This window comes from Melanerpes formicivorus, unplaced genomic scaffold, assembly GCF_026170545.1.
Source record: "Melanerpes formicivorus ecotype bairdi unplaced genomic scaffold, bMelFor1.0.p_v2 SCAF_11, whole genome shotgun sequence".
Lineage (NCBI taxonomy): Eukaryota > Metazoa > Chordata > Aves > Piciformes > Picidae > Melanerpes > Melanerpes formicivorus.
In genome coordinates this window covers 20654896-20672704 of record NW_027142363.1, presented here as the reverse complement: position 1 = coordinate 20672704, position 17809 = coordinate 20654896, and the positions used below count along the sequence as shown (strand labels likewise).

The window sequence follows — 17809 nt, the reverse complement described above, 5'->3', positions numbered from 1 at the left end:
GTCCTCTCTATAATATTGATGTGAAGGTTGCAAATTTTCCCCTGCAAACAGATTCTGTAATTGCTTTAACCGATTTTCCCCTTTTTAATAGAGATTTAGCCACAAATCAGTAATGATTTAGAGCAATTTGTTCATTATTCACAGTCATTCAGTAAATAATGAATATGAACTCAAACAGCTAATGGGCTACTGGAGATCTTTTCCTGTTGACATTTGCTATTATGATTCACTGGTCATACCCTTCAGTCAGGCTGTACAGCCATGAGTAAAGAAGGAGTGCACAGAAAGATGGGATATTTTTAAGGGAGAGAGGTTCTGAAAGGACAAAGGGAAATGTTAGGAGAATAGGGGAAATGTATGGGACAAAATATGGGACAAAATGGCACCAATACAATCTGGGCAGGGATTGGCTTGAGAGCAGCCCTGAAGGAAAGGAACTGGGGGTGCTGGTGGATGAGAAGCTCAATATGAGCCACCTGTATGCACTTGCATCCCAGAAAGCCAACCAGAGCCTGAGCTGCATCAAGGGAAGTGTGGCCAGCAGGTTAAGAGAGGTGATTCTGCTCCTCTACACCACTCTGGAGAGACCCCACCTGGAGTATTGCATCCAGTTCTGGAGCCTCTATTACAAGAAGTATCTGGAGGTGCTGGAATCACAAGGATGATCAGAGGGCTGGAGCTCCTCTGCTATGGAGACAGACTGAGAGAGTTGGGGCTGTTCAGTCTGGAGAAGAGAAGGCTCTGAGGAAACCTTACTGTGGCCTTCCAGTGTCTGAAGGGGGCTACAAGAAAGCTGATGAAGGATTTTTTTTAGGGTGTTGGGTAGTGATAGGACTGGGGGGAACAGAGGAAAACTAGAAATGGGTAGATTCAGATTGGATGTTAGGAAGAAGTTCTTCACCGTAAGGGTGGTGAGACACTGGCGCAGGTTGCCCAGGGAGTGGTAGAAGCCTCATCCCTGGAGGTTTTTAAGGGCAGACTGCATGTGGCTGTGAGCAACCTAATCTAGTGTGAGGTGTCCCTGGCCATGGCAGGGGGGTTGGAATGATCCTTGAGGTGCCTTCCAACCCTGACAATTCTGTGATTCTAAAATGGAGGCTAAGCTCTTTTGTCTTACCCTCTTTTTCTACTACTTTGCTTTGCAGAAGATACTCCTATCACATGCCTTGGATGACTGGGGACAGGAATTGTGGCTTTTGTAACCTAAGAAAATGAAGATAGTCACTGTTATTTCTGAGGAGCTTACTGTCTGAGGTGAGCTATCTTGAATTTTAGAAGCTACTAACAATACCAGCAATAAACCAAATAAATACTGGCTAGCTTAAATACAGTAAGCCTGCAAATGCTATACAAAAAATGTCATTTGCCTCCTGCAGCATCAAGTCTTACAATTACATATGCTCTGCAAAAATCAATGCAGAGCATGCATGAGACAAAAAAAAAAAAGCACTTGTAGGAAGTTGTGAAAACCAAGGCAAAAAATTTTCTCTTGCTTAGAATGATCAAATTCTTTACCTCATTTTAGACACTGCTTATTTGCAGGCACTCAAATGGTTCTTTTTAGTACCATTTTAAAATCATCTCCAAAAAGAAATGCAGCTTTCCCCATGCTAAGTGATTGTTAAAGCAAGAGGCTGTTATGAATGGGCATTGGCAGCCTAGGCTGAAAGTTGGCTCTGCTCCTGCCTAGCATACGGCAAGACCAAAGCATAGAGATGTGGAAGGATTCAAAGCAGCCCCAGAGCTTGTGAGAGGGCAACAAAGTGACCTCCTGGTCACCAGAGTCACAGAGCAGCTCTCTATTTGCATGGTTTAATTGCTTTCCTAAAACAAAGGCTGCTGCCTGCTTTTATTGTTTAAAGATTAAGGGATATGTTCAATTTTACACTAAAATCATGTCAGGTTTTGATCCTGTCATGGTCAAATGAGATTTGGGATTTCAAACAGACTTCTTCTATTAAGAGAAAGTAAGGGGAAAGACTGAGAACAAGGTTTTGGTTCCTCTTCTTGCTGTTTTACCCACCTATGAAAGCACTGTTTTGAAGGTTGTATGTCTATGTGTGTGTGTGTCTGTGTGTGTGTGTGTTAAAACCTCTGATTAAAGTACCACTTACAGGCTGTGAAGTTTCCAGCCTTCTGTGTGGAAGGTGGCATTTTAGGGGCAATTAATTTTATTCCTCCCATTTTGACATAGCAGCACACGAAATGCTAATAATGATTGATCCTCCGCCTCAGTGAGGCGAAATGCTGCACCACTACGTATGTTGCCCATTAGCTGCCAGAATTAAGACTAATAAAGCACCAAATGATCTTTCCAAGGGGCAGACAGGATTGGAATTGGCTGGAGTTAGAAATCACAGAATCAACCAGGTTGGAAGAGACCTCCAAGATCATCAAGTCCAGCCTATCACCCAGCCATATTTAATCAACTGGACGATGGCACTAGGTGCCTCATCCAGTCTCTTAAACACCTCCGGGGATGCAGACCCAACCACCTCCCTGGGCACCCCATTGCAATGGGCAATCTCTCTTTCTACGAAGAACTTCTTTCTAAGATCAAGCCTAAACTTCCCCTGGCACAGCTTGAGACTGTGTCCTCTTGTTCTGGTGCGGGGTGCCTGGGAGAAGAGACCAACCCCCACCTGGCTACAACCTCCCTTCAGACAGTTGTAGATGGCAATAAGGTCTCCCCTGAGCCTCCTCTTCTCCAGGCTAAATACCCCCAACACCCTGAGTCTCTCCTTATAAGCCTTGTACTCCAGACCCCTCCCCAGCTTTGTTGCCCTTCTCTGGACACCTTCCAGCATCTCAATATCTTTCTTGAATTGAGGAACCCAGAACTGGACACAGGACTCAAGGTGTGGCCTAACCAGTGCTGAGTACAGGGCAGAAAGACTTCCCTGCTCCTGCTGGCCACACTCTTCCTGATCCAGGCAGGATGCCATTTGCCTTCTTGGCCACCTGAGCACACTGCTGGCTCATGTTCAGCCCACTGTCAACCAGTAGCAACAGGTCGATTTCTGCCTGGCTGCTCTCCAGCCACTCTGTCCCCAGCCTGTAGCACTGCATGGGGTTGTTGTAGCCAATGAATCATGATTGGATAGATGGGAGTCTTGTAAGCCAGGTGGGCAAAAATGTGAAGTGGGAGCACACTCTGACAGAGTTACTGAGGTAAAGTCTAGGGTTTGATTTAAGGCTTTTGGCTTGTATTGTTGTGGCTGCATCCTTGTAACACTATCAGTTCAGCTGGATGAATGCTGTCTCACTTAGGCTGATTTAAGCCTGAAATCATCCCACTGAACAGGAGAGCTTGTCTGCCAGAGGAATTTAGTGTGCTGTGCTAAAGTGTGTGCATTTACAGAGGGCTAGCTAGGCTGCACCAGCTTTCTCTGTGGCAATCTGGGAAGGACAGCTTGACTCCCCTTCAAAGTGTGATGAAATATCATCTGCAGGGCCAAACTCTGGATAAATCAACATGGAAGAGCTAGGATGCTATAAATTCATACCCCCCAGCTTGCTGCCAGCGCAGGCACGGTCTCAAAAGCAGAACTTGTGCAAAATGAATATGCGGGAGATGGGAGTCAGAGCGCAGGAATTGCTCTTTCCAAAAGGATACCTGTAATAACATATGATATAATGAAGGCACAAGGAATTTTCCTAGCTGACAGTATTAAAAATAACAATGTGCACTACTCCATGCTGGAACTGCCTTCCACAGCAATGTCAACAAAGAGGCTGAGATAATTTCCCCCTGCTGACTTATTTTTTCCAGCTAGATCAGTGAGCTCATCAGCTGCCATCTTCTGAAAAGCCAAGGCAAAGGGCTAATCCAGACTCCCTTTGTCACACAGAGTTGCAATCAACCAGTCGTTGACTAAATACCAACCTGCCTCATGCAGCCTCTCCCAGCAGGCACAATTTAAACTTGGAACCTCTAACAGGTTCAAAGGGCTACTGAATATTCAGGCAGAGCACAAGAATCTGCATCCAGCTGAAGAAAACATCTCACTGAAGTAATAAAATCCTGCATCTAACTGAGGTCCTTTCAGCATCCAGTCAGAATTAGCACCAAACCTAACTCACAGAACAGTTTTCACTGAGTTCACAGCAGCTTAGTGGCATGGGTTGAACTGAACAACCTGATATAGTTGAGGCTGCCTCTGCTTCCTGCAGAAGGGGTTGGACTAGATGACAGAAGGAAAGGACACAGTCTCAAGCTGTGCCAGGGGAGATTTAGGCAGGATGTTAAGAAGAAATTCTTCACAGAAAGAGAGATTGGCCATTGGAATGTGCTGCCCAGGGAGGTGGTGGAGTCACCATCGCTGGAGGTGTTTGAAAAGAGACTGGATGAGGCACTTGGTGCCATGGTTTAGTTGATTGGATGGTGTTGGGTGATAGGTTGGACTTGATGATCTCAAAGGTCTTTTCCAACCTGGTTTATTCTGTACCTTTGGTGGTCCCTTCCAACCCAGATTCTATGAACAGTTAAATCTTTGTTAGCAGGCTGTTGCCACTATCCAGTGTCCACATTTGTGGCCCATAAATGGCATTGCAACACTACAGTTTGAATGTCAGAGCTCAGAGAGGGGGTGTACCATCAGACATCCCACTGCATGCAGACTTGCCCATCCCTCAGCTCTTCTGCTGAGCAAAGAAAATGCACTGCAAGCTCTGGTTGCTTTTCCTGCACTTGTCTGAGTATCTCTGGGAGCCCAGCTGGCAGTATAGAGTAGAATCTGTAGGACACTAACATCCTACAAGGTATTCATCTGATCAGCTGTGTTTCCAGGCAGCTGTGCTCATCTCAGAAGAATTGTGGCAAGGGGACTGAGGGTGGTAGACAATCGAGTAGCCTTAAATGTATCCTCATTTGCAAGGTGAGTGAAGTCCCAGCCAGCCAAGCACAGCCTGACTTAATTTCATGCCTCCAAGAACAGGTTTAAAGGGCAAATAAGACTGAATGCTATGTGCAGGCATGGTGTGTGGATTAAGAAGAACTGATGAAGACTAATGCAGGATGGGATGCCACAGAATCACAGAATGTTAGGGGTTGGAAGGGACCTCAAAAGATCACCCAGTCCAACCCCCTGCCAGAGCAGGAGCACCTACACCAGCTCACACAGGAACACATCCAGGTGGGTTTTGAATATCTCCAAATACGGAGAAGTCACAACCCCCCTAGGCAGCCTCTTCCAGTGTTCTGTCACCCTCACAGTGAAAATTTTTTTCCTCCTGTTTCCATGGAACTTCCTATGCCTCAGCTTCCACCACTGACCCTTGTGCTGTCACTGGACATCACTGAGCAGAGCCTGGCTCCATCCTCTTGGCACTCACTCTGCACATCTTTATAAACATGAATGAGGTCACCCCTCAGGTTCCTCTGCTCCAAGCTAAAGAGCTTCAGCTCCCTCAGTCTCTCCTCATACGAAAAATGTTCCACTCTATCATCAGTGTGGCTCTGTGCTGGACTCTTTCAAGCAGTTCCCTGAGGCCCTTCTCGAACTGAGGGGCCCAGAACTGGACCCAATATTCCAGATGTGGCCTCAGCAGGGCAGAGTAGAGCAGGAGGAGAACCTCTCTCCACCTACTAGCCACAGACCTTCTAATACACACCAGAATAGCATTGGCCTCCTATAAGCACTGGCTGTACTTACTGCAACACTTTCTTCACCCTGTCACACAGACTGTGCATGTCTGCAGTGTAACTACCTCAAAACTATGATGAAAATTCTGCTGAGTGGGTTCAGTGTTTGCAATTTTTGTTTTAAATTAAGACTACTGAATTTTACCTGTAAATCACTAAGGTGTACTGTGCATGAAGATGTTTACATCCAGTTGACCCCTGCTATTCAAAAAAGGTGTGGACAGGCCGGAAAGTGTCAAGAAAAGGGCCACTAGAATGATCAGAGGACTTGCAGGCCTACCATGTGAAGAGAGGCTGAGAGAGCTGGGTTTGTTCAGCCTTGAGAAGAGAAGGCTCAGGGAAGACCAGTACACAAAGGATGGCTACCAGGAAGATGGAGACTCCCTTTTCCCAAGGAGTCCCATGGAAAAGTGCTAAAACTGTCACAAAAAGACAAGGGGTAATGGGGATAAGTTACTGCTGGGGAGATTCCCACTGGATTGCAGAACAAAATGTTTCCCCTTGAAAACAGTTGGACACTGAAATCATCTCCCAAGGGAAGCAGTGGATTCCCCTACACTGCACAGCTTTTAGACTCAGCTTGGCGGGGTGCTGGGCCAGCTCATTTCAGCTGCACTATCACCTAGAAAGGTTGGACCAGATGATCCTTGGGGTCCCTTTCCCTGGCACTCTGTGATTCTATGATCTTCCAGAAGGAGAAACTAAAATGAGATATGTCAGCTTGTTAGGTATCTAGGCATGATACTAGCAGCCCAGTCTCTGGGATTGCTTTATGTTTGGATATTAGACATGCACTCTCAATTGACTGGGAGGCTGATCTCTACAGCCCTGCTTACAGCAGCACTGGCCATCCCAGGCAGCAAGCCCCAGGCATGCCCATGTGTTTGTCAATTTACTACTAGGCTCAAAACCACAAATGCCTCAGTGTGTTCACACCAGATAAAGATCTGCCTCACTTTCTGGAGAGAGAGAGAGACAGATAGACAGTTGTGTTTCCTGCTCTATCTACTTGGCAGCAAAAGAAGAGAAACCCAAATATTCAATAATATGTTCCCAGTGTCTCCTGTATTTCACAGCTGTGGGTGGCTGTGCCCACAGAAGCACACCACTGAAGTGTCCCTGTCCAACACACTGTATGGGTTGGTGCATGCAGAGAAGGAACCTTTAGCTGGTGCTCAGCACTTCATGGTTTGAGACCACAATGTTATTTTCAGTTGTAGATCCTGTGGGAAAGGCTCTCTAGACTCAGTTTGCTTAATGTATAGGCAGGAAAACAGGCTGCATGTAAAAATCCAGCATGTGGTTTATGCCTCATTGGGGTCTTGTGTAGCACTACTAGTCACAATGGGGCTAGCTTCCTCAGAAGGGGGACTAGAGGAGGCTAGATTCCTCAGAAGACTCATCTGTGTCTGCTGCACTGAAGTAATTCTGATCTCAGTCTTCTGGCAATGAACATCTGTCCTGTATTTTCTGTATTTCTGAACTTCATAGAATCATGGAATACTTTGGGTTGGAAGGAATCTTAAAGCTTATCCAGTTCCAATCCCCCTGCCATGGGCTGGGACACCTTCCACTACAGCAGGCTGCTCAAAACCCCATCCAGCCTGGCCTTGAACACTCCCTGAAAGGGGGCAGTTGCAGCCTCTCTGGGCAACATCTTCCAGTCCTTCACCATCCTTACACCTTCTAATCTAAATCTATGCTCTTTCAGTTTAAAATCATTGCCTCTCATTCTACCACTACAGGCCTTTGTGAAAAATCCCTCTCCAGCTTTCTTTTAGGCCCCCTTCAGGTACTGGAAGGCTGCTCTAAAGTCTCCCCAGAGCCTTCTCCAAACTGAATAACCCCTACTCTTCCAGTCCACCCTCACAGGAGAGGTACTCCAGCTCTCTGGTCATCTTTGTGGCTTTCATCCACACTCACTCCAATAAGTCCATGTCCTTCTTATGCTGGGGGCTCCAGAGATGGATGCAGCACTCCAGGTGTGGGTCTCACAAGAGCAGAGGGACAGAATCACCTGCCTTGACCTGCTCCCTTGCCCTGCTTTTAGAACTGCAGAGTAAGATTAGTTTTGTGTTCTTCTGTGAAACAGTCTGGGCTGTTTCAGGCTTAGCCCTTTCTGGGTTATACTCAAAAGTACACATTTGCACTAAGAATGCACTGACAAAAAAGAAGTCACCTTCATGCCCTTGGTCTTACCCTAACACATAAGCAGTGCTTGGGGTACACAAAGCAGTAATTGGTACTATCTTTTATTGTGGCAAACAAGCAAAAATGAGCCAGTGTTTAGAAAATCACAGGCTAATTTTAAGAGCATGACCTACATCTTACTGTTGAAATTAAAATCATTCTACATATAAATCCCTACCTCTGAAGAAGTACATACACATACACAAGAAACATGGAGACATTCCTGCCATTTTTCTACCCACATAAAGGGAAAACAAACAAAGAGAAGAAGTATTTTACATACATAAAATAAAGTCTTAGTATTCATAGTCCTAATCTTCATCACCACCCCTAATCTGCAATGGCAGTAGCATTGAATCATCCACAGAATCATTAAGGTTGGAAAAGACTTCTAAGATCATAGAGTCCAACTGTAACACAACTACCATAATCACTAAACCATGTGCTGAAGCACCACAGCTACAGCTTCTTGTACACCTCCAGGGATGGTGACTCCACCACCAACCTGGGCAGCCTGTTCCATCCCCTCACCACTCTCTCAGAAAAGAAGTTCTTCCTAATGGCCAACCTAAACCTCCCGTGGCACAACTTTCATCCATTGCCTCTTGTGCTGTCGCTGGTTACTTAGGAGAAGAGACCAAACCCAGCCTCATGCCAGCCTCCTTTCAGGCAGACAGCAATAAGCTCTCCCCTCAGCCTTCTCTTCTCCTCACTAATCACCTCCAGCGTCCTCAGCCACTCCTCATATGATGCCCTCCAAACCCCTCCCCAGCCTTGTTGCCCTTCTCTGGACACTCTCCAGCACCTCAGTGTCTTTCCTGTGCTGCAGCACCCAGAACTGAACCCAGTGCTCAAGCTGTGGCCTCACCAGGGCAGAGTACAGGGGCACCAACACTACCTTACTCCTGCTGGCCACACTGGTTTTGATCCAGTCCTTCTTGCCCACCTGGGCACACTGCGGAGTCATGTTCAGGGGGCTGAACACCAGCAGCCCCAGTTCCTTTCACCACTTTTTATTTTTGAAGTACATGTATTTTTAACCTATTCTCGATAAAAAAATGACATCTTTTAACTTAATATTGCATTTCAAATTTTATTTGTTTTTTAAACTGTACCACATTCAATTCTTCTTATTCTTCTTATTCTAAAGGTTATATAGGCAACCACAGAACCACAGAAACATTCAGGTTGGAAAGGACCCTCAGGATCACCAAGTCCATCCAAGAACCCTACTCTACAAAGTTCACCCCCTAAACCATATCCCCAAGCACCACATCCAAACCACACACATCCAGGCTTGGCAACTCCACCACCTCCCCAGGCAGCACATTCCAATGCCTGACCACTCTTGCTGGGAAAAAATGTTTCCTAATGTCCAGTCTAAACCTACCCAGTCACAGCTTGAGGCCATTCCCTCTTGTTCCATCACTAATTACCTGTGAGAAGAGACCAGCACCAGCCTCTCTACAAGGTCCTTTCAGGTAGTTGTAGATAGCAATGAGATCTCCCCTCAGCCTCCTCTTTTCCAAACTAATCTGGCCTGCATCAGGAACAGTGTGACCAGCAGGAGCAGGGAGGTCATTCTCCCCCTATACACTGCACTGGTTAGGCAACACCTTGAGTACTGTGTCCAGTTCTGGGCCCCTCAGTTTAGGAAGGATGTTGACTTGCTGGAACAAGTCCAGAGAAGGGCAACGAAGTTGGTGAGGGGTTTGGAACACAAGCCCTAAGAGGAGAGGCTGAGGGAGCTGGGGTTGCTTAGCCTGGAGAAGAGGAGACTCAGGGGTGACCTTATTGCTCTCTACAACTACCTGAAGGGAGGTTGTAGACAGGCAGAGGTTGGTCTCTTCTCCCAGGCAGCCAGCACCAGAACAAGAGGACACAGTCTCAGGCTGTGCCAGGGGAGGTTTAGGTTGGATGTTAGGAAGAAGTTCTGTACAGAGAGAGTGATTGCCCATTGGAATGGGCTGCCTGGGGAGGTGGTAGAGTCACCATCATTGGAGGTGTTCAGGAGGAGACTTGATGGGGTGCTTGGTGCCATGGGTTAGTTGTTTAGGTGGGTTGGATTGGTTGATGGGTTGGATGCGATGATCTTGAAGGTCTCTTCCAACCTGGTCTATTCTATTCTATTCTATTCTATTCTATTCTATTCTATTCTATTCTATTCTATTCTAACCATCCCCAGCTCCTTCAGTCACTCTTCATAATATTTATTCTCCAAATTCAGCACATATGGGGTTAATCTTGATTTCAGCAGTAAAAATGACTGATTTAGTCTTTGGGAAAATGCTGTGGGTTTTTGCTTGGATCACTCTCTTTCAGTATTGAAGCAATGTAATGCTTGAGATTTTTTTGTTAGAGTGATAGCAGAGAATGTCAGCTAACCACATCTGAAAAACAGAAACACAGTGGAGAGAAAACTTGAGTGGCTCTTTTTGTTCTGAGCGAGGCTGATATGCAGAGCAAGTTGTAGTTCAAAATCTGCTTTTGATACATAAGTGAATATGCAATTCTGCTTCAGATTGGGACAAGGCTTCTTTTGGTGTTTAAATGGCAGGCTGTCAACTCTGTTTAAACGTGTGACTTGCTTCCCTCTTTTCACGAGGGACCTGGCAAAAGTTAAAAGTCATCGTGTTGTTCAGTGCAACACAAAGAGCTGAGCGTTAGCAATACCTGGGGTTAGCTGCTGGAAGGTTTATTTCTGCTGACTACCCAGACCTTGTACAGATTTGAACAGAAAAGCATCTGAGTCAAACCTGCACCAAACCCAAGCCTGCAGTTCTGGGGAAAACAGCAGGGGAGCATCTAATCTCCTGCTGGCCTTCACAGTCTCCCTGAAAGGGAGTCCCTTGCACCTCCCAGGAACATCTCTTCACTCTCTTTAACTTAAAAACATCAGAAAATCCTGCAGGAAGCACAGTACCCTGCCTAAGCTGTTATTTGAAGAGACAGAGGTTTGGGTTTGCAGCATGGAGGCTGACAAGAGGAGGAAGGCACAGGGCTGTGGCTGCCTGCCACCACTGCTAGCACGGGGCATGGTGGGCAGGGCGAGCCAAGACCACACTGCACCAGGGCAGCTGCACAGGATTGTAAAGGAATGAGAGATCTGGCCAGCAAGACAGATCTCCTGCATGATGTATGTACCTCAAGCCTCACTAGCCAAGTAGGTGATGGATGGAGAGTTACATGTCAAGTACTGCTGGGCTCATCTCACATGCTTAGATTCTTAGCAGCAGACAAAGCTGCAAACTATTGAGTTATTGACAGATTTTATGCAAGTTGTGTAAAAATAAATAAAATACTACTTAAAGGTGGATGAAAGCTCCCATCTGTACAAGGTTAATGTTTATATGGTACAGAACAGCCAAGTGACATGACAGATCCTGAAGACAGAGTAAGACACTGAGTACACCTAGGGCAAAGCCATATTTCAAGTATCTCAGCCCACAACCCAAAACATCAATTGATTCTAGGAGTGTTTTCCTAGTGGGATATGGATTAGTTTACCACACTTAAAGTTCCCCTTTCCTGGTGAGAAAGCTGCAACCAAAACATCTCAGGCATGACCTTAAATTCTCCTGTTCAAGCGATGCTTGTCATGACTCTTACTTATAATCTACGGATCAAGCAAGGGAGACAATGTTCAAACAGTTGCAAAACTTCAGTTAAAGCATCTAAGACCTAACTATTTTTAACTGAAATAAATAAATAAAGCATTGTATGTTTGGAACTCAGCTTGGGCTTTCCACCATGCACCCAGACTTATTCCAATTGAACTTAATCCATCCCTGCCAGCGCCCTCTGACAGAATGCAGAGGTCTCATGACCTAAAAATGGCAAGTCCCCCACCTGCCCTCCCCCCCTGCCTCTTGTCTGTTGCCTGTTTGGGGGTTGGCATTTATCAGATGCACAGAATGTGCACCACCTCTCTCACAAGAAAGACCCAAAATGAAGTCACATCAGTTCCTGCTGACCTTTCCCAGGTTCTCTTTGATCATCCGAGTTCAGTGTACTGAAAAGTAGACCACAAAGTATTTCCTGCCTGTATATATAGAGAGAATAAAAAGGCTTTTCTGTATCTTGTGAGCTTTCAATATATTGTCATATATGTGGAAGTTCCTCTTGAGGGACTGCTCTACTTGAAGACAATTAGGATGTTGGAGCCAAGCTCTCAGTACCCTTGACTGCTTGGGACTTCTCTTGACAAACCCTTACATTAAACCGCTGCATGCATTGACTTCTCCGCAGTTAAAAGAATGAAGACAGTAAAAGTAAAGCATCTTTCTGCTACTGTTTGCATAAATGAATGCTCATTAAATGCACTGCATCACCTGCAATGCAGTTTTCATATGAACTAAGTGCATATTGGAGAACTATCAGTCAAGAGGCAACTTTACTCAAGGAGTGTACACCACTTGTATTCAATAATAAACTGTTCTCTGGATTGACTTCCTACAGATACAGCTCCTCTTCTCCAAAAAGCTTTACATTTCCTGAATCATCAACCCTCTTGTGAAGCCAAGAAGCATGTTTGTCTGCAAGGATTTCACTGGGGTTTGTGGTGGTGAGGAGGGAAAGGGGACACATGTTGGCCATGTGGCTATCACACATGGCTGGTTGCAAGCTCTACCAGCTGCTTCTAAACTGTACAGCAAAGGGCTGGCACAAGTGTCTCAAATATTCTGCCACCATGTGCATTTGAAGCCTTTTTTTCCTCTCCATGCATTAGTAGCTTCATGGTGTTTGGATTCAAGAGCCTTAGGGCGTCATCCTTCAGTAGGAGAGCTGGAGTGGGGGAGACCAGCAGGAAGAGGAGATGGTCACCTTGCCTTTGGGTGGAAAACACTGGTGAGAGGACTCCTTGGTACAGTGACTGAGGAGGGGTGGCCTGGGGGCCTACTTCTGCTCTTCCCCGCACAGAAGAGAAATGCTAGGTGATGCTTGAGGAACTGCAGAAGATGCCTGTCTGCTTAGAGAGCTCAGGAAGAGACTCAGGCACCGAGGAGAGAAAAAGAGGAGGAAAAAGGAATGAAGAGGAAAGTGACATGCCTGGGATTCTGCTCAGGGTAGATAAAACCAGGCTAATTTGATGTATTTATTAGAAGAATAATGAAAGGAACAAAACACAAAATGCTGTAGGGCTGTAACTGAGCTGTGCAGGGTTGAACTTTGAAAGCTGAGGAGTGAGAAAAAACCTCCCAAGTGTACTTCCAGGGCACCTGGAATCCTTTAGCAGCATGAAAAAACAAGGATGAATGGTGGAAATCTGAAGCATCTGGGATATCCTTGCAGGGTATGGTGGGGACCTGTTTGAGAGCCAAGGAAGTTACTGAAGACCATAGGGGAAAGGGTAGGAGCAATGGTCCCAGCTGTAGCTGTGAGGAGTTGGGAGGACAACAACAACAAAATGGCAGAGTGGGCACACTGGCAGGAATGGGGAAAGCAAGAGAAAAGGTGAAAGGAGCTTAGGGAGACCAAAAGATGGTGAGAGGCATCAGGAAAGAGATTCAGGGAGACAGGTTAGACCTGCTGGAGATTGCAAGCAAGTGGGGTGTGATGGGAAAAAGGGACAAGGGGGCAACAAGCTGAGGCAGCCAGCTGAGAGAGGACATGCTTGTTCTTGGCATGAGGAGATGGCAGAGGGGCAGCCAAGCAGGGAGAGAGAGGAAGTTTAGCTTGGGGAATAAAAACAAGAGAGACTCAGTAAGCTTTGCATTTTTATTAAGCAACAACGGGCAAATCAGTGGAAAAGTACTGCACAAAGTCAAACATCTGTGTGTGTGTCTGTCTGTCTGTGTGTGTGCTACCTCTGTGTGGACTGAAGGGCACCAGGGAGACCTGCACAGGGGCTGGGTTCTCTCTCTTTGAAACTCTCCACATGTAACCAGTGCTGACACATGTGGTTTATTGAATATAGCAAACACTTGGTGCTTGCTGGAGAGGATAACGAATGCTTTTAGGGTGTACAACTTCGGCATGTGTTGCAATTCCCTAGCAGCACATTCTTCCAGAAAACTGAAGCAGGAGCTGGGCTGGGTGCCTTACTGGCACTGAGGTGTGCTACCAGGAAGATACATGTGCTGGCTGATGCTGGCCCAAGCACCCCTGTCCCCACAGGGTTTTCATGTTGGTTGTTAGTTTCCCTGCTTGGTTCAGCTACCTGTTGCCTTTACAGTCCCTAACCTTCAGCAATCCTCTCACTTGCCCTCCTTCACTGCCACCACCAAACACTGATCTCTCTTCTGTTTTGTAATGTTCTGACCTGCCTGGATGTGTTCCTGTGTGATCTATTCTAGGTGCTCCTGCTCTGGCAGTGGGGTTGGACTGGATGATCTTTGGAGGTCCCTTCCAAACCCTAACATTCTGTGATTCTGATTCAACAGCCTGGTTCACCCTCAGGCAAGCCAGGGAGAATGTGTGCATCCAAGGAACTGGTGTTTCTGAGAAGGGATCAGCACTTCTCTGTATCTGTGAGGTGTTCTATGAGCCCTGGTAACACAAGCTCCCTCCTGAAGTGTTCTGCACTTCTTCTGCTCCTATGCCCTCTCCTGACAGATGCAGCCTTGTGCAGTCTCCTTCTCCCCGACTTTCCCCATACCCAGCACTGAATCTGAGCAGGACTCTTGTCTGACACTACCACCTTCTCCTTCCCAGTCATCTCTCCCTAGACTTGCTCTGTTGACCATTTTCTCCTTCTCTCTTCCCAGAAACAGCATACCAACCATAGAGGACACAACAGAAGGATGGAGGGAGGCATTCAGAAGAGGTATTTGCATTCATCTCTGTTTTGCTGAGCTTCACACGGGGCTGGCTATCGTTGGTGTTTACAGCAAGCTGCAAGCTCAAGCCGCTCTCGTAACTGCTAACTGGTTTTCCCCTGCCAGCAGCAGCGGCTAAATATAAGCCCACAGAGCTGTCCCTACGTCCCTGCCCGTATCTGGCAGTGCCTGGCATTCCTCTGTGATTTCACAGTGCCAATGCTTTTCACGAACTTGGCAGCTGAAGAGATCCGCCTCTCCCCAAACAAGCTGTAGGAGTTTCTGGAGGAATAGGAAACAGGTTGCTGGGTTTCTCTTCAGTGCAAAGAGCAATACTGCAATTTTCTTTTGAGTCCCCTAAGCTAAATGCTGCACTCCACCTCTGGGAAGGAGACTGGATAGATGGGCAGAGTCCAATGGAATGAGATATAACAAGTCTAAGTGCAAGGTTCTACACATTGGCCACAACAACCCCAGGCAGTGCTACAAGCTGGGGACAGAGTGGCTGGAGAGCAGCCAGGCAGAAAGGGACCTGGGGGTACTGGTTGACAATAGGCTTAACATGAGTCAACAGTGTGCTCAGGTGGCCAAGAAGGCCAATGGCATCCTGGCCCGGATCAGCAATAATGTGGCCAGCAGGAGTGGGGAAGTCATTCTGCCCTGCGCTCAACACTGGTTAGGCCACACCTTGAGTCCTGTGTCCAGTTCTGACCCCCTCAGTTTAAGAAAGATGTTGAGATGCTGGAACATGTCCAGAGAAGGGCAACAAGGATGGGAAGGGGTCTGGAGCACAGCCCTGTGAGGAGAGGCTGGGGAAGCTGGAGGTGTTTAGCCTGGAGAAGAGGAGGCTCAGGGGAGACCTTATTGGTCTTTACAACTACCTGAAGAGAGGTTGTAGCCAGGTGGGGCTTGGTCTCTTCCCCCAGACAACCAGCACCAGAACAAGAGGACACAGTCTCAAGCTGTGCAGGGGGAAGTTTTGGCTTGATCTTAGAAAGAAGTTCTTCACAGAGAGACTGGCCATTGGAATGGGCTGCCCAGGAAGGTGGTGGGGTTAACATCCTTGGAAGTGTTTAAGGAAAGACTGGATGAGAAAATTAGTGCCTGGTTGATTAGTTAGGGTTGGGTGATCAGTTGGACTTGATGATCTCGGAGGTCTCTTTCAACCTGGCTGATTCTGTAATTCTGTGAAAAGTCTTGCCAGAAACTTGTGCAGCCGGTGCTGCTGGTTGTCCAAGGGTTTGTTTAGTAACACTTGGTTGTTTTTTGGGGTTGTTTTGTTTGGTTTTTTTTGAGGAAACTGGTATTTTTCAAGGATTGGCAGTTATTAAACAGCCTCTAATGTGTAAAGGAAACTTAGGATGGATATGTTAGCATCTGTGCCAGACCAAACATCTGTAGTTTTTCATGGAGCAGGCAACAGGAAATCAAGAATTTTAATTCTGTTATTCAGCTGGTGCTACATAATTCAACCCACATTGAAAAATTTAATTTTTGGTTCTTAGGATCAAAATTCAATACTCTGAGTTTAGCAAAGGATTCCACACGAACTAGACCTGAGTAAAATTACTTATTTACACAATGGTAGCTTAAAAAACCCCACAGAGACATATGCTAATTCAAAATATGCCCAGACAAATGGTGGCAGCCTGCCAAGTTTCACAGGTTTCAGGCTTCACTTTCACATTAGAAGTACCTGTGTAAATCCAGAGCTGAAAAGTTCTCAGTCTGACTTGACAAGATATCCCTAGAGAAGAGAGTGGCTGCAGCCAGCCTGCCCTCCTCTCATAGCTTGCTCTCATCACATCTCCTCTGTAGGGCCTTGGGCCACAGGGGAACAGGCTCTGGCAGGCACAGCCTTCTGCCTTACTTTCACAGCTGGACCTCTGATGACCAAAGGGGAGCCGTGCTCTTTTGGTACCTGCTGGGAAGGGTTTTTCTGGCAACATCTCTCCTGACTTCAATTCTCGCCATTCCATTAGCAATCCATGACGGCTAAAAAGCGATCTGCCACAACACAGACATCATCACAGCAGTGCCATACTCAGGCCATTTACAATCAGGTTGCTCTGGGCAACCTGATCTAGTTGAGGATGTCCCTGCTGACTGCAGAGGGGGTTGGACTGGATGAGCTTTGGAGGTCACTTCCAACCCAGACCATTCTATGATTCTATGATCAATGACTGAATTATTCTGACTGAATGAGTTACATTTGGTGAGCTGGATTACAGTAACTTGCCTTAATCAAGGAGTGAAATCAATTAGAATGAGCTACCAGGAAGGTGATTAAAACCAAGGCATGAAATGTTTAAACCAGTATGTCGTATTTTAACAGGTGGGGTAGGCAAAAGATGTTTCTGCCTACACTTACACAGCCTGAGCTTGGTAAACCACGGTAATTGTGCAACTTGATATTGTCCTACTGATTCAAAAGCTAAGATTGGGGGTTGGACTAGATGACCTTTGGAGGTTCCTTCCAACCCAGACTATCCTATGATTGCATGATTCCAGCACCTAGTACCCCTCGCTATAGCTCTTTTGTTCTTGGAAATGGCTGGTGCTGAAGGGATGTTACAGAAAATAGGATGAATGAAATCCAACACTAAAGACCACATTGAACTGAGTATTTTGCAGACTTATTGCCTGAATTCTTAGAACAGGCTTGTGACTGGACAAGGCATTTCAACTACTCAGAAAGTCATTCTTGAAAAGGTGATAAAAAGCATTTAACTGCAAAACACTTCTGACCAGCGTCTGCTAATGCACCTTGGAATGGCAGTGATGACAAGGAGTTTGGACTAGATGACCTTTGGAGGTCCCTTCCAACCCAAACCATTCTATGATTCCCTGATTCTATCAAGAAGAACTTAATGAGCAGGAGAAATGGTGTGAGATAAACAAACTGTAATTCAGCGAGGACAAGGGTAACTATCTGTGTGTTGGTTGGAACCAAACAGGGTAGAAAGTGACACGAAGGATCTGCGAGTTGCCATGTGGCACCAACCAAATGCCAACCATTTCATCCTGCTGAGAAAAAAAAAAGTTTCATATGGGGATCTATGAACCAGGAGTACCATATGCAAGATGTGTGAAATCATCCTCCTACTCTGCTTGCTGCTGGAAGGCTCAGCCTGAATCCTACACCCGGATTTAGGCACTGCATTCCACAGGAGATGTGGAGCGGCCAAAAGCAAGAAGCTTGCTGGAAGTCTGGTAA

The 17809-nt window shown here is 46.3% G+C and overlaps 1 protein-coding gene and 1 long non-coding RNA gene across 2 annotated transcripts in view; one reads left to right on the top strand and one right to left on the bottom strand.

Moving 5' to 3' along the window:
- The window catches only part of LOC137444268 (uncharacterized), a 139510-nt gene that overhangs the window by 87967 nt on the left and 33734 nt on the right, over positions 1-17809 (top strand). Inside the window, exons 3-4 of the long non-coding RNA XR_010988104.1 lie at positions 1146-1254; positions 14542-14600. This is a non-coding gene — a long non-coding RNA (uncharacterized lncRNA). The remainder of the gene's footprint in view (positions 1-1145; positions 1255-14541; positions 14601-17809) is intronic.
- The window catches only part of PTCHD1 (patched domain containing 1), a 50907-nt gene that overhangs the window by 12539 nt on the left and 20559 nt on the right, over positions 1-17809 (bottom strand). The gene's annotated exons all lie outside the window — the stretch shown is intronic.